Source organism: Labeo rohita, chromosome 1, assembly GCF_022985175.1.
Source record: "Labeo rohita strain BAU-BD-2019 chromosome 1, IGBB_LRoh.1.0, whole genome shotgun sequence".
Classification (NCBI taxonomy): Eukaryota; Metazoa; Chordata; class Actinopteri; order Cypriniformes; family Cyprinidae; genus Labeo; species Labeo rohita.
The window spans coordinates 35843295-35862168 of record NC_066869.1 but is presented as its reverse complement, the minus strand read 5'-3'; the positions used below and the strand labels follow the sequence as shown (position 1 = coordinate 35862168).

The following is an 18874-nucleotide window of genomic DNA, read 5'->3' as shown; positions in this document are numbered from 1 at the left end:
CCTGTGCGGACTCTACGTTTTTCCCTATTTTCATTGCCTTGTTTTTGTTATTTTCCTCGGTTTTGTTTCTTGTCATCGTTTTGCCTTGTTTTTTGCCATAGTTTTGTCTAGTTCCATTGCCATAGTTTTTGCCTAGTTTCATAGCCTTGTTTATTTGTTACTTTTGGACTGCTCACTTGGACTTTGACCTTCTGCGTGTTTATTTTGGATCTTGCTTTTGTCTTGCCCACGTGTAACTGTTTGTTTGGAGATTGACCATGCCTGTCTTGACTACGCTGTGTTAAATAAAGCTCGCATCTGGATCTTACACGCTTCCCTGGAGTCCCATTACAACGGCCTTTACAATAAAGGTAAGGTAAGGTAAAGGTTTTTTTTTTTTTTTTTTTTTTAAACACTAACAGTTTCAAATAGTCAAGTGGATTCAAATTTATTTGTACATCTTAATTCATAATGTACATTGTTCCAACGCAGCTTTACAGAAAACCATGATGTAAATGTATATGTGACCCTGGACCACAAAACCAGTCTTAAGTCAGTATATTTGTAGCAATAGCCAAAAATACATTGTATGGGTCAGAATTATTGATTTTTCTTTTATGGCAAAAATCATTAGGAAATTAAGTAAAGATCATGTTCCAGGAAGATATTTTGTGAAATTCCTACTGTAAATTTATGAAAACTTAATTTTTGATTAGTAATATACATTGTTAAGAACTTTATTTGGACAGCTTTAAAAACAATTTTCTCAATATTTAGATTTTTTTGCACCCTCAGATTCCAGGTTTTCAAATAGATGTATCTCGACCAAACATTGCCCTATCCTAACAAACCATACATCAATGGAAAGCTTATTTATTCAGCTTTCAGATGACGTATAAATCTCAATTTTGAAAAACTGATCCTTATGACTGGTTTTGTGATCCAGGGTCACATATTCATGTCTTATAGTTACGTTTGCAGATTAAAGCTGGCCGCTGTGTGTTTTAAAATGAATTAAGGTTCTTAAAAAGAATTTAAGATTTTGTGAGGAAAACATTCCAGGATTTTTCTCCATATAGTGAACTTCAATGGTGGCCAACGGGTTAAAGGTCCAAACTGAAATTATAGTGCAGCTTCAAAGAGCTCTACATGATTTTTGAAGCTGGAGGAGAAACCTGCGTGTGACTTTTCCAATGTGATTACGCTACTGTGCGTGAAGACGTGCATGTGCTTTGCAGAGCTAGTGCGAGATGAGCATTTGTGGTTAAAAAGTATAAAAATTATTACTTTTTTTAGAAAATTACCATTTGTTTCGCTAGATAAGACCCTTATTTCTTGGCTGGGATTGTGTAGGGCCCTTTGAAGTTGCAATTTGGACCTTCAATCCGTTGGCCACAATTAAATTCCACTATACGGAGAAAAATCCTGGAATGTTTTCCTCAAAAACCTTAACTTCTTTTTTACTGAAGAAAGAAAGACATGAACATTTTGGATGACATGGAGGAGAGTAAAGTATCGGGAAAGTTTTACTCTGGAAGTTAACTAATCCTTTAATATATCACTATAGTTTAATATCATTTAGGTATGATTGTAAGTACAATGTTATATTAGTAATATATTTTAGTAGTTGACAATATAGATCACCGTGCAACACAAACACTGCCAGCCTTTCTAGAACACTGTAAATACAGACAAGTGGAGCGATGTAAATGGTTTGGATGTATATAAACACCCAAGTGCTATTATTTTAAATATCGCTGCTCTCAAAAAGCCACCACACTAATGGTCAGTTTTTATTGCCTTTTTATTGTCAGCCAGGCCGATCTCACGGCAATTCGTACATATTTTACAAGGTGGCTAATTCGTACGAATTCGTATGACCTCAAAATACGTGTGAATTTGAATCTGTTAGGTATGAATATGAATTTGTACGAATGCCCTACACCTAACCCCGCCCATAAACCTACCCGTCACTGAAAACGTACAAATTCGTACGAATTATAGCCACCTCGTAAAATATGTACGAATTGGTCGTGAGATAGCGTTACGTCAGCAGTTTTTTTCAGTCACTTTTCATAAATAATGTTACTGTTTACCCACAAGCAAACACTCTCTCCCAAGAAAGGGAAAGGAGCACACACTTACACACAGACGAATGGCAGAATGAACCCACTATTCCTGTTTTCGCTTCACACATTGCACTCTCACACACTCATGGCCAACTCAACAGATATCCTCTTAACAATGTGTTTATTTTTAGGGTAAACATATATTCAGAAAAACACATGCACACAATCTCAGGATCATCAGTGCTTGCTCGCCCTGTCGATGTTGATGGATAAACACCAAACCCGTGATTTCAGACTTGCTATCGAGATGCACACTTCGACTTCACTTGAGGTTGCTTGACAACTGTTAACAGACTATTACTGTATTATCCGTATGTAAGTGGACTGAAGCTATAGCACTTCATTCTAGACTTCCATGAATCACTAATAACAGGCCCTCATTGTAGTCACGTAACAAACAAATATTCAAAAGGTGTTATACAGTACAACAAGTGCAATTAAAAGTTTTATGACCGATCAAGATTTTCATTTCAACATCATGAGATCTGCTCTTTATTTTCATTTAATTGGTTAATTCATTATGAAACCAATCAGTTTTTAGTCATATGTCCTGAAGCATCATCACATATATATTCACATCTGAAATATTAAATGAAAGCCTGAATAAAAAAGGAAAAAAAGAAAAGTTACTTTTGAAAGATGGGAGCTTTTAAAAGCACTTAAATATTTTAAATTCTTCAAAATTGATTTTAGAAAAAACTCAAATCAATAAAAAGAAGAACAAAATCTATAAAAAAAGCTTCAGAAAAATGACACAATGCTTGTCTGGAGTTGTCAGTTACAGTAATACACTTTTATAATGAACGATTTTAGTATCAGCTTTGAGAAAAGGACTGAGTATCTCAGTGTAATAGATGAATTGTTCAGTGAAGCCCAGACAAATGAGGGTATCTGAATGTTTTAAAATTGCATTTGGAAAGTGCGAGACTTGAATGTCCTTCCACTAGTTACAGCTCCTACATAAATAATAAGACCACTGAGGGTCTGTTTTCACTGAGCTCAGACATAAAGTGGAAAAAGTGAATTATCTGAAGAGTATATATGTAGGCAGCATTGTATTGATAAATATATATCAAGCTCATAAAGCTTAGTGAGGTTTATGGTTGCTATACAATACTGTCATCCAGAGGTAAATTTAAAAACTGCATTGCGCTGTATTGTCCAATGCAAACCAGCAGAGGGAGACATATCCATATCCAAAATAAGTAAGCAGTATAATTTTCCAAGCTGAGTATTATATTGTTGGATTTAATGTTTTACCTGAATAACTGTGCTTCTATATATATTTTTGTGCTTCTATATATTTTAATGTATTTTAAAATGAAAATTATTACATTTATTTCTGTCATGGTAAAGCTGAATTTTCATAAGCCATTACTCCAGTATTCAATGTCACATGATTCTTCATGAATTATTCTAATATGCTGATTTGGTATTTGTATTTTTATCAACATATTATTTGTATTATTTTAAACATCAACAAAAAAAAAGCTGTGCTACTACTTTATATACAGTTGAGGTCAAAAGTTTACACACACCTTGGAGAATCTGCAGAATGTTAATTACTTTACCAAAATAAGAGGCATCATACAAAATGCATGTTATTTTTTATTTAGTACTTACCTGAATAAGATATCTTACATAAAAGACGTTTACATATAGTCTACAAGAGAAAATAATAGTTGAATTTATAAAAATGACCCCATTCAAAAATGTACATACATTTGATTCTTAATACATTGTTTTTACCTGAATGATCCACAGCTGTTTTTTTTTTTTTTTTTTTTTTTTTTTTTTTTTATAGTGATAGTTGTTCATGAGTCCCTTGTTTGACCTGAACAGTTAAACTACCCGCTGTTCTTCAAAGAATTTGTGGGACCTGAAGGATTTTTCTGGTTTTCCAGCTGGTTTTGTGTATTTGAACCCTTTCCAACAATGATGGTGTGATTTTGAGATCCATCTTTTCACACTGAGGACAACTGAGGGACTCATATGCAACTATTACAGAAGGTTTAAACACTCACTGATGCTCCAGAAGGAAACATGATTTATTAAGAGCCAGAGGGGGGCGGGGGCTTTTTGAGTTTGAAGATCAGGGTAAATGTTACATTTTGTCTTCTAGGAAACATTTCTTCTGTGGCTTGTGAAGAGTACTTAATGAAAATATATATACAACATTTAGGCAAAATAAGAAAAACGTACACATCTTCATTCTGTTCAAAAGTTAATGCATTGTTTTTCCTTCTGGAGCATCAGTGAGTGTTTGAATCTTCTGTAATAGTTGCATATGAGTTCCTCAGTTGTCCTCAGTGTGAAAAGATGAATCTCAAAACCATACAGTCATTGTTGGAAAGGGTTCAAATACACAAAAATGCTGAAAAAAACAAAGAATTTGTGTGACCTGAATGATTTTTCTGTTGATCAGCGGAAGTTTAACTGTTTAGGACAAACAGGACTCATGATCAACTATCATTAAAAGAAGAAGAAAGAAAGAAAAAAAAAAACAGCTGTGGACCATTCAGGTAACAACACAGTATTAAGAATCAAGCATATTTAAACTTTTGAACAAGGTCATTTTTATATTTTATAAATTCAGCTATTATGTCTTTTATGTGAAATATTTTATTCAGATCAGTACTAAATAAAAAATAACATGCATTTTGTATGATCCCTCCTATTTTGGTAAAATAATTAACATTTTGCAGATTCTGCAAGGTGTATGTAAACTTTTGACCTCAAATGTGTGTGTGTGTATACACACACACACACACACACACACATATATATATATATATATATGTTCTATATAAAAATGTATATATATTTCTTTTTTTTTTCAGGAAACTGTGATTAACGATTCTTTGATGAATAGAAAGTTTAAAAGTAAAAACAGCATTTATTTGCATGTATTTATAAATGTCTCTGTAACTTTTGACCACTTTAATGCATCCTTGCTGAATAAAAGTATTACTTTCTTAAAAATTCAAAAATCTCACTAACCCCAAACTTTAAGTGCAAGTGTATTTTGCGACAATTACAAACTGAACTTTGAAATCAAATTAGCAAGTGCTTACTGAGTGGTAGCTTATTATACACTAAATTTGCAATCCTGTTACTTAACGCATTTTAAATAGTAGGCCTCACATCAAGAAACTGCTGAAAATATCAAGTCTGCCCTTCAGCCATAGTGACAATAATCTCTTTTGCGTGAGAACAACCATACACACACACACATTTAAAGAACAATAAGTGTTGATAATAACTTGTTGTGCAAAGTTGCTAAAAGATTCTCTTTTCCTTTTGTGTGGTTCACACAATGAAGGACACAGGCGCACACATGGGTGTCCTGTGCTTTTACTCTCATTAATCTGATCTCTCACCTTCCTGTTTCCGTGTACACACGTACACGGAAACATACACACGTATTTGATTTTTGATTGCTTCTAATGGAACCATTTTGCCATTTGTGCACGATTACACACACACACATGCACTTGTAACCTGTAAGTGTGAAATCGTTATGCTTCACGTAAAACTCATTCGTGCCTACGGCACAACATGTCTGCTGAAAACTCGATTTAATTAAAGATTTATTCATTTACTTTCTGTATCTCTTCCTCTCTGTGGGCAGGTGCACAAGGACAAATTTGTCATGCTTAAAAAGCCCTCTGCGTTGAGATAACCCATCATGCATTTCTCTTCAGGCCTTTAATCTTTCTGTTGAGCCTGGTGGCTATACACTTGCGCTCCATTTTCCCTTTGTCTCTCTCATTCTGTCTGCATATATCTTATTCTGTTTTGCCTCCGTATCCTCTTGTATTTTTCTTTCTTTCTAATTTTAAAGGAATAACAAAGCAATTATTTTATCCTCACTTGTCTGCATTTAGTAGACTTAGATTTAGTTTTCCTCAATGCAACTGTAACATTTTTAGCAGTTTTCCTGAGAATCAAACACACAACAGTGATGTTGCTGACTACTGTTGGGTAGAATCAACAGTACTGTTTCAGAATCACATCCTCACCTGTAAAGCCATATGATAGCTTTGCGTGAGTCATTCTTCACATTCAAATCAATTCATTCATGCAAATCATTACTGTATGTAGCTCTCAAGTGACGTGAAATGAAGTATGACACCTATGGTGCAGGTTTGACACTCCAACCTGAGACATACAGAAAGTGCTACATATATTTTTGCATAATGAGTGTCATGAATGATTTTAGACGACAGTATGGAAAAATCTTAATCCTTAAAATCCTCCTTTTTGTGTTTTGGAGAAAAAGAAAAAGAAAAGAAAAAACATCTTGGAATGACATGTATGTTAGACCCTATACCATCTAAGCTACTAAAACTAAAAGTCATGAATTCCCTTCTGAATATAATTAATTGGTCATTTTCATTAGGATATGTCCCCAAAACCTTCAAACTGGCTGTTCTTAAGCCTCTCATTAAAAAAAAAAAACAAAACACAAATTGATCCTGGAGATTTAGTTCATTACAGACTGATCTCAAATCTTCCTTTTCTGTCTCCTCGCAATTGTATTCTTTCTTAGAGAAAAATTGTATCTTGGAGGATTTCCAGTCAGGATTTACACCGTATCTCTCATCAGAGTTACAAATGACCTGCTCTTATCTTCCAATCATTGTTGTATCTCTTTATTAGTGTCACTGGATGTAAGCACCGCGTTTGACACTATTGAATACAGCATTCTTTTGAATAGATTAAAAAATTATGTTGGAATTGCATTAGTGGAATTGCATTAGCATGGTTCAAATCATACTTATCTGACCATCATTAATTCACAGCAGTGAATGAAGAGGCGTCATATCTATCACAAGTGCAGTATGGCGTACCACAAGGCTCAGTACTAGGATCATTGCTTTTCACGCGTTACATGTTGTCGCTGGGAGATTATGATCAGGAAACATGGTGTTAGCTTTCACTGTTATGCTGATTATACTCAACTCTATGTATCTTTTGAACTGAGCTGGACGATGACATCACTGAATAAATGATGAACTGACTTTAACTGAAAAATTTAGTGTTTACTATTACCTTCTTGCATTATTTACACACATTTTTCCCACTGTTATGCTGCTTTGACACAATCTGTATTGTATAAAGTGCTATATAAATAAAAGTGACTTGACTTGACATGAGTAAATTATGACAGGATTTTCATTATTTATCAAACATTAATTTGAAAGATACTTTTTAAAACTCACTGCTTTTCTTTTTTGCACCATGAATAGTTAAAATTGCACTGGTAACCTACAACTGGAACATTAAAGAGCTCATTTAACCTGACTTACCTAATATAAAGTTTTGCTGGTTGTACACTACCAGTCAAAAGTTTTTGGACAGTAAGATTTTTAATGTTTTTAAAGAAGTCTCTTCTGCTCACCAAGCCTGCATTTATTTGACTCAAAGTACTGCAAAAACATAATTTTTAAAAATATATATATTTTTACTATTTAAAATATCTGTTTTATATTTGAATATATTTTAAACTGTAATTTATTTCTGTGATTTCAAAGCTGATTTTTTCGTTACTCCAGTCACATGATCCTTCAAAAATCATTCTAATATTTTAATTTGCTGCTCAAAAAAACATTAGTTTTTATTATGTTGAAAACAGCTGAGTAGAATATTTCAGGTTTCAGGAGAACAGCATTTATATGAAACGAAAATCTTTTGGAACATTAAAAATGTCTTATCATCACTTTTGATCAATTTAAAGCTAATCTAACCCATGCTAAATAAAAGTATTAATTTCTATAATTTCTTTCTCTAAATAAATAAAAACTTTATTTATTTATTTAGAACTCTTACATTTTTTAGAACTTTGGATCTTTCTATTCACCAAAGAATTCTGAAAAAAATTACTCAACTTATTAAATATTGCTAATACTACTACTACTAATAATAATAATTACAAATTATTGAACAGCAAATAAGCATATTAAAATGATTTTTAAAGGACACTGTGACACTAAAGACTGGAGTAATGATGCTGAAAATGTAGCTTTGATCACAAGAATAAACTACACTTTAAAAAATATTTAAATAGAAAACAGTTATTTTAAATAGAAAATATTTCAGAATGTTACTCTTTTTGCTGTACTTTGGATCAAATAAATGCAGGCTTTGTGAGCAGAAGAGATTTCTTTAAAAAAAAAAAAAAAAATTTGACTGGCAGTGCAAGTTAATGTATTTGGGTTGTATTCAGTGATGTTACATAATATTTTAGACTAGTTTAAACCAGTTGATTTAGATGTCACCATTTTTAGGTTACCATATACTGTGTGCATTTCTGTGTGTCTTTTATAATACGTATGTATATGAAATGCTAATATAGTAGATAGCAATGTATATATTCATATGTCCCAGTCCCAGGTGTCCCAGTTTGCCAAGGTGTGTCCCAGTGTCCTGTCAATTAAAATGTTAATATGTCCCAGTTCCAGTTGTCGGCTAAAATCCTCAATGTCCTTCTAGCTACTATCTCTGGTGACACGAAAGCTGACAGTGAGAAGGAAGCTGTTTCTTTGCCATTTCAAGTTGCTGATACTTTCATTCTAAAACATCTCTCAGCAAATTAGCTTGTAAATAGTTGCCATAACAACAACTAGCTGCAGGCTGCAGAAATGCCAAAACAAAAATGCTTTTTAATTAACCATGATCTGAAAGAACCCTATCTGCAGCATGTAAAAAGTGAAAAGAGGGATTTTGCTGTCACTGTAAATGTTATTTTTTTTCTTCGCCCACGGATGTAAATCAGACATTATAGATCACATTCAGACTCAGGCTACATTTGAAAAGAACATACATTGACACTCGCCACTTTTCACAAATTACAAGTGACTGAATGTTGTTTGTGCAATTACATCTTATAGTTTTGTATTTCTAATTTTTAAGATTTATTTTTGCCATTTTGCCTTTATTTTGATAGGATAGTAGAGTAATGATAGAAAGCGAAGTGAGAGAGTGAGAGGGGGGGCGGGATTGGGAAAGGTCCCCGACCGGGACCCAACACTGTATGTCGACGCGCTGCCCACGCGCCAGTTTTCATTCATTTTAATAATGCGAATATTTTACATACCAAAATATTGGCAAATTTACATACCAAAAGTCAATTTAAAAGGAATAGTTCCCCCCAATATGCAAATATACTCAGGCCATCCAAGATGTAGATGTAGATGTAGATGTTGCTCTTCAGTCAGCCCTCTGCAGTGAATAGGTTCAATTAAAAGCACAATATGTACGATTTTTTTATTAAAATATCCAAAACCACTACAACAATGTTATATATTTTGCTGACTTGTGTACTTACATTATCACATATATGGGTGCAGCCATTTGTACATTTTTTTGTGCCTGGCTTCCGGTCTCATTCACTTCCAGCTATTTTTAGCTGCACAAAAAGCTTGTTTTGCTGCTTGATATTACAAAATGGTGTGTCTTACCATATGATTTTAATGTATTATCTTAATTATGAACACATTGGTTTGTAGTGCAAACTGTTTAACGGTTAACTGCACTTCGATATTCTTCTCGTTATTTCCCTACGGTGGATTTTGAACCAGACGTCTAACATATTACCAGAAAACAGCTTATTTCCGCATTGAAAAATAAGGAGGATATTGTAACGGAGTCAAGGACGAATCCGGAGGCGTTGGATCCATTTGCAACAGCTTTATTAAACACTCAGACGTAAACAACAAGCTCGGGTCAACAACGGCGGACAGGTGTGGTGAAGGCAAATCCAATCGGGTAGTCAAAGTCCATGCAATAGGTCGGGGCCGGCGGCAATCAAAGGGGTTAATCCAAAGGAAACGCGAGGGTCGACAAAAGGCAGGCAGCAAAGGTTCACACACACGATACACAGTCCGGTTGGCAACGAGTAGGCAGTCCGAGAAAAGAACGCTCAGGATTGATAGCATGACTAACAAAACTTCGCGATGTGCGAGACCGCGAAGCGCCCTAAAATGGCCGACAGAGGGGAAGTGAACCGGGAGACCCGGAACCGGAAGTGACAGTCCCAGGCACGGGATTATGGGAAGGGTAGTTTCTAAAACTCCGGTGAGAGCTCCCGCTGGTGGGGGATAGAGGAGCCACAGAGACCGTCCGTGTAACAGAGCCCCCCTGCGAGTGCCTCCTGGCACGAGGAGGTAACCGACGCCGGGGTCTACCCCTACGGCGGGGGCCTGGTCGATCTGGGTGCGATGTGTGGTAGTCCGTGAGTAGAGAGGGATCGAGGATGTCCTCTGCGGGCACCCATGACCGCTCCTCGGGGCCGAAGTCCTCCCAGTCGACCAGGTACTGTAGACGACCTCTCCGGCGCCGGGAGTCCAGGATTGTGTTGACTCGGTAGACCTCCTCGCCATCGATGATCAGGGGGGTAGGTCCCTGCTGAACGGTCCCCTCTAGGTTCTCCGCTCCTCCCGGTCGACCAGCGGGCTTTAACAAAGAGATATGAAAAGTGGGTGAGATACGATATCCTGGAGGGAGTTCTAATCTGAATGAAACAGGTGTAATCTGACGGCTGATCTTGAAAGGACCCACGTACCTGGGACTGAGCTTCTTGCAGGGCAGACGGAGGCGTAGGTCTCGGGTGGATAACCAGACCCATTGTCCAGGTTCGTAGAGAGGACCCGCCCGACGTCTGCGGTCTGCCTGGGTCTTGGTTCGATGGATGGCTCGCTGTAGGTGGACATGAGCACGGTTCCAGGTCTCCTCACTCTGCTGGAACCAGGAGTTGACCGCCGGTAGCTCTGAAGGCTCCCCGACCAGGGAAACAAGGGAGGCTGGTACCCTAGCACACACTGGAAAGGAGTGAGGTTAGTGGATGGCTTACGGAGGGAATTCTGGGCGTATTCTGCCCAGAGGATGAAACGACTCCAATCCTCCTGGTGGTCCTGGCAGTAGGAGCGTAGAAACCGGGTCAACTCCTGGTTCAGTCTCTCGGCCTGCCCATTGGCCTGGGGGTGATAGCCGGAGGTTAGGCTGATGTTGACACCCAGCAGGCGGAAGAAGCTTGACCATAAGCGGGAGGTGAACTGGGGACCCCGATCAGAGACGATATCTTCGGGCAGGCCGTAGAAGCGGAAAACGAGTTGCACAGAGCCTCTGCCGTCTCCATAGCGGTTGGGAGTTTGGGTAGTGGGATGAAACGACAGCCCTTGGAAAATCGATCGACTACTGTGAGGATGGTGGTATGGCCAAGAGAGTTGGGTAGGTCGGTGATGAAGTCTACGGCAATGTGGGACCATGGTCGCCGGGGTGCTGGCAGTGGTTGCAGGAGACCGGAGGGTAGCTGACGAGGAGTTTTGGAGGTGCTGCACACGGAACAATTCTTGATGAAGGTGATAACGTCTGGGCGCAAAGATGGCCACCAGAAACGATTGTGGAGCAGCTGAATAGTGGCCTCTATCCCAGGATGACCAGAGCTGGGGGTCGAGTGAACCTCGGTCAGCACGCGAGTACGGAGGTTGAGGGGCACGTAGGTCAAGTTCTCGGGACAGTCATTAGGGGGCGGATCCTGGGTCTGACCTTCAGTAATTTCCGTCATTAGATCCCAGGCCACAGGAGCCACAATAACAGACGGGGGCAGAATGGACTCAGGTGGTGATACTGTGTGGTCAGGCTCATGGATCCGTGAGAGAGCGTCTGCCTTGGTGTTCTGTGACCCTGGCCGGTAGGTGATCTCAAAGTGAAAACGGGTGAAAAAGAGTGACCACCTGGCCTGTCGATGGTTCATGACCCGGGCTGACCGAAGGTATTCTAGGTTTCTATGGTCTGTGAGGATTGTAAAAGGATGAAGAGAGCCCTCCAACCAATGCCGCCACTCCTCGAGTGCTAGCTTGATAGCCAGAAGTTCCCTGTTCCCCACGTCGTAATTTCTCTCCGCTGGGCTGAGTTTGTGAGAGAAGAAAGCGCAGGGCACAGTCTTGGGAGGTGCTCCCTGTCGTTGAGACAAGACCGCTCCGACTCCGGTACTGGATGCGTCGACCTCCACGAGGAAAGGCTGGTTAGGGTCCGGATGATGGAGTATGGGAGCCGTTGTGAACCTTTGGCGGAGCTCTTCGAAGGCCTGGATGGCGGGAAGTGACCAGGAGAGACGAGTATCACCTTTCTTTATCATTGAAGTCAGAGGGGCGGCCACTGAGCTGAAGTTCCGGATGAAACGACGGTAGAAGTTTGAGAATCCTAGAAAACGCTGCAGCTCTTTCAGGGTTTTGGGACGTGGCCAGTCTCGTACAGCGGAGACCTTGGTCTCGTCCATAGCGACCCCCTCTGGACTGATGATGTACCCCAGAAAAGAGATGCTCTGCTGGTGAAACTCGCACTTCTCCTGCTTGGCGTACAATCGGTGTTGGATGAGTCGTTGGAGCACGGCCCTGACGTGCTGGACGTGTTCCGGGTAGGAGTCTGAATAAATCAAGATGTCATCAATGTAGACTATGACCCATCGGTTTAACATGTCCCGGAAAACTTCGTTAATGAAGGCTTGAAAATAAGAAGGACTATTGGCCAGTCCGAAGGGCATCACCCGGTACTCGTAGTGCCCCGAGGTAGTCGAGAAGGCGGTTTTCCACTCGTCTCCCTCCCGGATCCGGATGAGATTGTAGGCCGAGCGCAAATCTAGCTTGGTGTAAATCTTGGCTGTTCTTAGCTGCTCCAAGGCCGATGGGACCAGCGGGAGAGGGTAGCGGTATTTAACAGTGATGGCGTTGAGTGCTCGGTAGTCGATGCAAGGGCGAAGACCGCCGTCCTTCTTTTTTACGAAGAAAAAGCCGGCCGAGGCTGGTGAGGTGGAAGGTCGGATGAAGCCCTTGGCGAGTTCCTCCTGGATGTACTTGTTCATGGCCTCGGATTCAGGCTGCGAGAGAGGGAAGATACGTCCTCTGGAAGGAACTGCTCCTGGGACCAGGTCAATGGCGCAATCTCCGGCGCGGTGAGGAGGTAGGTGAGTGGCTTTGACAGTGCTGAAGGCCTCGAGAAGGTCCTGATACTCATCAGGGATGAGACTCTTGGGCTTGAGGGTCTCGGGTGAAGCAGAAGGTTGTACTGTAGGCTGACTGCAGTGAGGCTGGCAGCGGGAGGACCAGTGAGTTATTATAGCCTCGGACCAGGAGATGGAGGGTTCATGTTGGTGAAGCCAGGGATAGCCGAGGATGAGAGGTGTTCGGGGTGATGTAATGATGAAAAACCGGATGGTTTCTTTGTGATGGGGCTCGGTGTGGAGGGTGAGGTCCCCTGTAGTGTGTTCGATACGTCCAGTTCCTAATGGTCGCCCATCGAGGGCGGCCACTGCCACAGGGGAAACACAGGAGAGAATGGGCAGACGATTAGCCTTTACGAAGTCCGCATCGATGAAATTGCCGGCAGCGCCGGAGTCAATCAAGGCGGTAGCCCGAACAGATCTATCCTCATAACACAGAATCACAGGAATCTCACAGCGATTGAGATGCAACTTGTTTGAACTCACCGAGGCAGGCGGACGAGGTGGTCGAGTGGGGCAGGTGGCTCGGATGTGACCCGCCTGTCCACAGTACAGACAGAGGTTGTTCTTGAGGCGCCGCTCTCTCTCCTCTGCAGACAGTTTAGTCACCCCCAGCTGCATAGGTTCTGGTGAGGCCACGGGGATGGGACTGGTTGGAGGGATCATGGTGACTGCTCGACTGGGCTTGCGAGCGCGCATGACGTTGTCTATGCGGATGGACAGATCGATGTACTGGCTGAGCGACAGCCCCTCGTCTCGACAAGCTAGCTCCACCTGTAGCTCCGGCTGTAATCCCTTACGGTAGTGCAACTTTAGGGGTCCGTCGTTCCAACCACTCTGCGCCGCCAGCGTGCGAAAGTCCAGCGCATATTCGGCCGCGGTGCGTCGTCCTTGCTCTAATGCCATTATCTGTTCCCCGGCCTCACTGCTCTCTGGGCTGGGCTGGAAGACCTCCTTGAAGCTTTTGAGGAAGGCGGCGAAAGAAGGGAAAGTAGGCTGACCGAGATCCCAAACAGCAGTGGCCCATTCCAGAGCTTTCCCAGTAAGCAACGAGCAAACGAACGCAATCCGACCCTCGTCGGTGGGGTACAGGTGTGGCTGCTGGTTTACGAACAAAGTGCATTGTAGTAGAAACCCCTTGCACTTACCCGGCGAACCGTCAAATTTCTCCGGAAACGCCAGTCGGGGACTCGCGGTGACGGGCGGAGCGGCCGGGGACGGACTGGCGGCCGGAGGAGGAGAAACTGCCGGTGGTGCAGCGATCTGCAGTCCCTGTACGGCCCGTACCAGCTGCTCGGTTAGGGCGGTCAGATGGTCCAGTTGCTGCTGATGGCGTGACAACATGGAGGCCTGGGCGGAAACCTCGGATGCAATCTGACCTGCTGTCGCTGGATCCGTAGCTGGCGAAGTTTTCTGTAACGGAGTCAAGGACGAATCCGGAGGCGTTGGATCCATTTGCAACAGCTTTATTAAACACTCAGACGTAAACAACAAGCTCGGGTCAACAACGGCGGACAGGTGTGGTGAAGGCAAATCCAATCGGGTAGTCAAAGTCCATGCAATAGGTCGGGGCCGGCGGCAATCAAAGGGGTTAATCCAAAGGAAACGCGAGGGTCGACAAAAGGCAGGCAGCAAAGGTTCACACACACGATACACAGTCCGGTTGGCAACGAGTAGGCAGTCCGAGAAAAGAACGCTCAGGATTGATAGCATGACTAACAAAACTTCGCGATGTGCGAGACCGTGAAGCGCCCTAAAATGGCCGACAGAGGGGAAGTGAACCGGGAGACCCGGAACCGGAAGTGACAGTCCCAGGCACGGGATTATGGGAAGGGTAGTTTCTAAAACTCCGGTGAGAGCTCCCGCTGGTGGGGGATAGAGGGAGCCACAGAGACCGTCCGTGTAACAGATATAATGATAATTTTCTATTATAGATCAGTGGTTTTACCTCACATACGCATGACCAGAAGGAGCGGAAGCGTTAGACTGTGGCATAATAAAAACTCTGGTGCTTTCGAGCTGTGTATCGCGCTCATTCTTCATTAGCAATCTCTCCAGCATCCTCGTTTCGCTTCCACGACTTTCAGCCCCACCCTGCTTCGTACTACAGTGACCTCAATAAGCCTTTAATACATTAGCTCATCCACGGACATGATTTCTTACCGAGCCCCGACGGATCGGCTGTGGGGATGAAGAATACAACTTCCATGATTCCGTCATCAAGCTACGCCTTTGGTTCTTTGTTTGTTTTGAATTTGCGCCCTCTAGCAGCAGAAACTTACATATTGTCCCTTTAACATCTTGTGAAACAAAAAGCTGCATGTTTGTTATAAACAAATTTTTTTTGGGGGGGGGGGCTAAAATAGAGTCTTTTAAATATAATATTGCTTCCTACCAGTGAAACTCATCTGAATCAGGAATCAGAAATATGCGCAAATCAAGCACCATTTACAATAGCAAACAGTCCAAACAATTCTAAACAAATACTGATGTATTTTGATATGAGAGGTCAAAAGTGGATAGACTATTTCACTGGAGGAAGCATTATAACGGATTATGGTCTCATATTTCATCCAGAAGCAAAGGTTAAAATTTAAAACGCCCTAATGATGGGTTTCACTCACAAGACATTATTTCATGGACTGGATTCTTGTGGATTACTTCTGAATTTTTGAAGTTTTTGCGGTCACATTTGATGACACCCTCACCCAATCCATTGGTGAGCAAGTGATGTAATATTACATTTCTTCAAAATCATCATGTTGAAGAAGCAAGATGTACATCTTAGAGGGGTGAGGGAGAGTACATTTTTAGCAATTTTTCTAACTAAACTATTCTTTTAATAATACGTTGTACAAATTGCAAACCACTGCAAGTACTGCAAAGATAAGTTTTGCAGGCCTGTTTGTTAGGTGTGTTTGCAGACTTCCTTTTTTGAAACATCTGCTGAGCCATCTGTTCACACTTTCAGATTCCTTTTTGAAGAAAATATAGGTATGCATGCATTTACAAGTTAAAAAAAGTCCCATATTTTCAAAGGTAAATGAAAGAGGTCAAATTCTGCAAAAATGATATGAAATCAGCCACTTCCCCTGAAAACTCCTCTCAAAAAAAAAAAAAAAAAGCTTGAGAAAACATACCTCCCTTATCCCAGCTGCCAGCATACAGTACACATGTGGTATAGGTGGTAAGAGAGAGTGAAAGCTGAGGTGTTTTGTGTGTGTGTGTGTGTGTGAGAGAGAGAGAGAGTGTGAGCAGAAGGAAATCACTCTTTGCTACATCTCAAGCCTAGTACTGCATTTTTAATCATGCTTTAAATAATACAGAACATGCTGTGACCAGAACACTTGTCTTTTGCCCAGTGTGTATGTGTTTGTGCAAAACAGCAATGCACCTTAATGTAATTATTTTGTTTTTATCCAGAATTATTTTTTTGTTTCCCGCAAGTATGTTGGCACACAAATATCATACAAATTATTATTGTCCCATTATACCTCATCACTCAAAGAAAAAAAAAAAAACTAAACAAAACATGCAAAGTCATTATGTACAGTTTTTGACTTCTTTCAAACAGCAGAGGGTGCTAGACCTAGCCTTTGTTTTTCCTTTTCTAAGAATAATAGTTCCATCACACATTAAAAGCTTATTCTCACATCATTCTCCCTCATGGATTTAGGTGACCCACTAGCTCTTAGACCACTTTTTTTCTGTTTTAAATATTTCATTGGTCTTAGTTAGATGTGCCCCAGACTCCTTAATTTCGTACATGCTGCAGTACTTTCTTTGTCCACCATTACTTATTCATTTTTACTAGCCCAATAAACTCACCTCAAGTCCTGACTACAGATTCTCAGAAAATACTACCTTCCTTGCCTTTCTTTCCTCTGTGGAACATCTGTGTGTTCCACTGAAGAAAGACTGTCAGGTTTAGAATGACACAAGGGTGAGTGAATAATGACAGAATTTTAAAGAAATGTAGAAAATTTGTTGAAAATTAACTCACCCTCAGTTTTTAAATATTACATCACTCACCAATGGATCCTCTTTAGTGAATGGGTGCCGTCAGAATGACAGTTTAAGCTGCTGATAAAAACATCACAATAATCCTACACTATTCCTATCAGGCCTGCTTCACAATGCACACACAAACAATGTAAAAGTGAAGCAAAAACAAAACAAAACAAACAATCAAACAAACAAAAAAACAGAAATGAAGTGATTTCTGATTTCAGCCACGTTAATATGGTGCAGCATGTGAATACGAAGGAATTTTCCGTACTGATTTTTCAGTTCACAGTTCTTTTACATTAACCCCAACATGAGGTTTAAAAAACTGCTTACATCTAAAATCAGTCTTTTTCCCATTCTTTTATGTTTCTTCATAAAAGCCTATATTGCAAAAGATTGGGTTAATAAATAGCTTTAAAGTGCATTTTTTCGCTGAGTTCAGTGTGATACACAGCAAAAACAGGCTCAGCAAGAAACTATGTTCAGTGCCACGCCAGGGAGGATTCTGAGGTACAACATGCTCACGCGCACAGTGGGAATGCTGTAACCTGTTAATATAAGTGATGAAATGAATATCCGTTAGTCACACGTCAGAGGCTGTATGTGTGAAACAGGCCTAAGCAAGCTCTTGTGTTTGACGAGTGTAAATGTATGTTTAGTCAGACTTATTGTAAGTCTTATTGTAATACAAAAACTTGTATGCTGGTTTACGAAAATGTAAGACTGTATGCTGTGTGAAGGTCTGAGTAAAGTGTTTTAACCATTTTAGACTGATTTAGGATCCATAAGAGGAGTTTTAACTAGATGCCAATCTACGGTAATAAATGAATACATTTTAGATTGAAAGTTTTGATTTGATTCGACTTGCCAGAGCAGCTTTACAGAAAATAGAAAAATAAAGAAGTTCTATTATTGTTAAGGACTATTTGCTGTTTCTTCTTCAGGAAAAAAAAATAAAAAAAACAGTAGGGAATGCTAAGAAGGATTAAAGCTGAAGAAAATGTGAAGCAAAGCTTTTAACATGTCGTTCCAAAAACAGACAGAGTAAGTAAGAATTTGGTTTTAGCAAGTGCTGAGTGAGACTCTGTGAAGGCAGACTGGGCACAGGTGTGGGAGAACAATGCCAGGGGTAGATCTGGGTGTAACATGGAGCTAATACACCTCGGGATGAGCATCCCAAGGTGTAAGAGCATAAAAACAATGGCAAAAGGTATTAGTGACTTTAATAAAGTATATGGAAACATATCTTGCAGGGACTTTCATCCAAAGTGTTTTTTTCATGAGCTTATGTGACCCCTCCAACTGTTTGTGGTTGGAGTGCCAGTTTATGTACTTTGAGCTCCATTGTGCCTCAGTCCACTTAAAGGAATGTTTTGTGTTTAAAACAGCTTAAAGGGATAAACAAAAATAATGATTTTATTCAACAATTTCTTTTCTTTTGTGCCAGCCTTCAGCAGGTGCATTTACGAGAGTACCATGATGCACACGCATGGCGTTGCTGATGCAGGAGCCGGATATGCTGTGTTTACAAGCAGAGGAATGCATGCATGCAATGTGGAACTCTAATGAACGTGCATCAAAGACTGACAGATGAGAAGAAATTGTTGGACAAAATTATTATTTTTGTTTTCTTTTCACACAAAAGGTATTTTCTTAGCTTCATAACATTATGGTTGAACCACTGATGTCACATGGACTATTTTAACAATGTCCTTACTACCTTTCTGGGCCTTGAACATGTCAGTTGCGTTGCTGT

General features: G+C 40.5%; 1 protein-coding gene across 2 annotated transcripts in view; it reads left to right on the top strand.

Moving 5' to 3' along the window:
* The first annotated feature begins 232 nt into the window (after positions 1-232).
* spock3 (SPARC (osteonectin), cwcv and kazal like domains proteoglycan 3) overlaps positions 233-18874 on the top strand; it is a 64852-nt gene continuing 46210 nt past the window's right edge. The window contains exon 1 of one of the 2 annotated variants that reach the window (XM_051114867.1): positions 233-350. The gene's annotated coding sequence lies outside the window, so the exon portion shown is untranslated. Of the gene's footprint in view, positions 356-18874 lie in introns of both variants that reach the window. The other variant, XM_051114876.1, reaches the window with a different exon arrangement.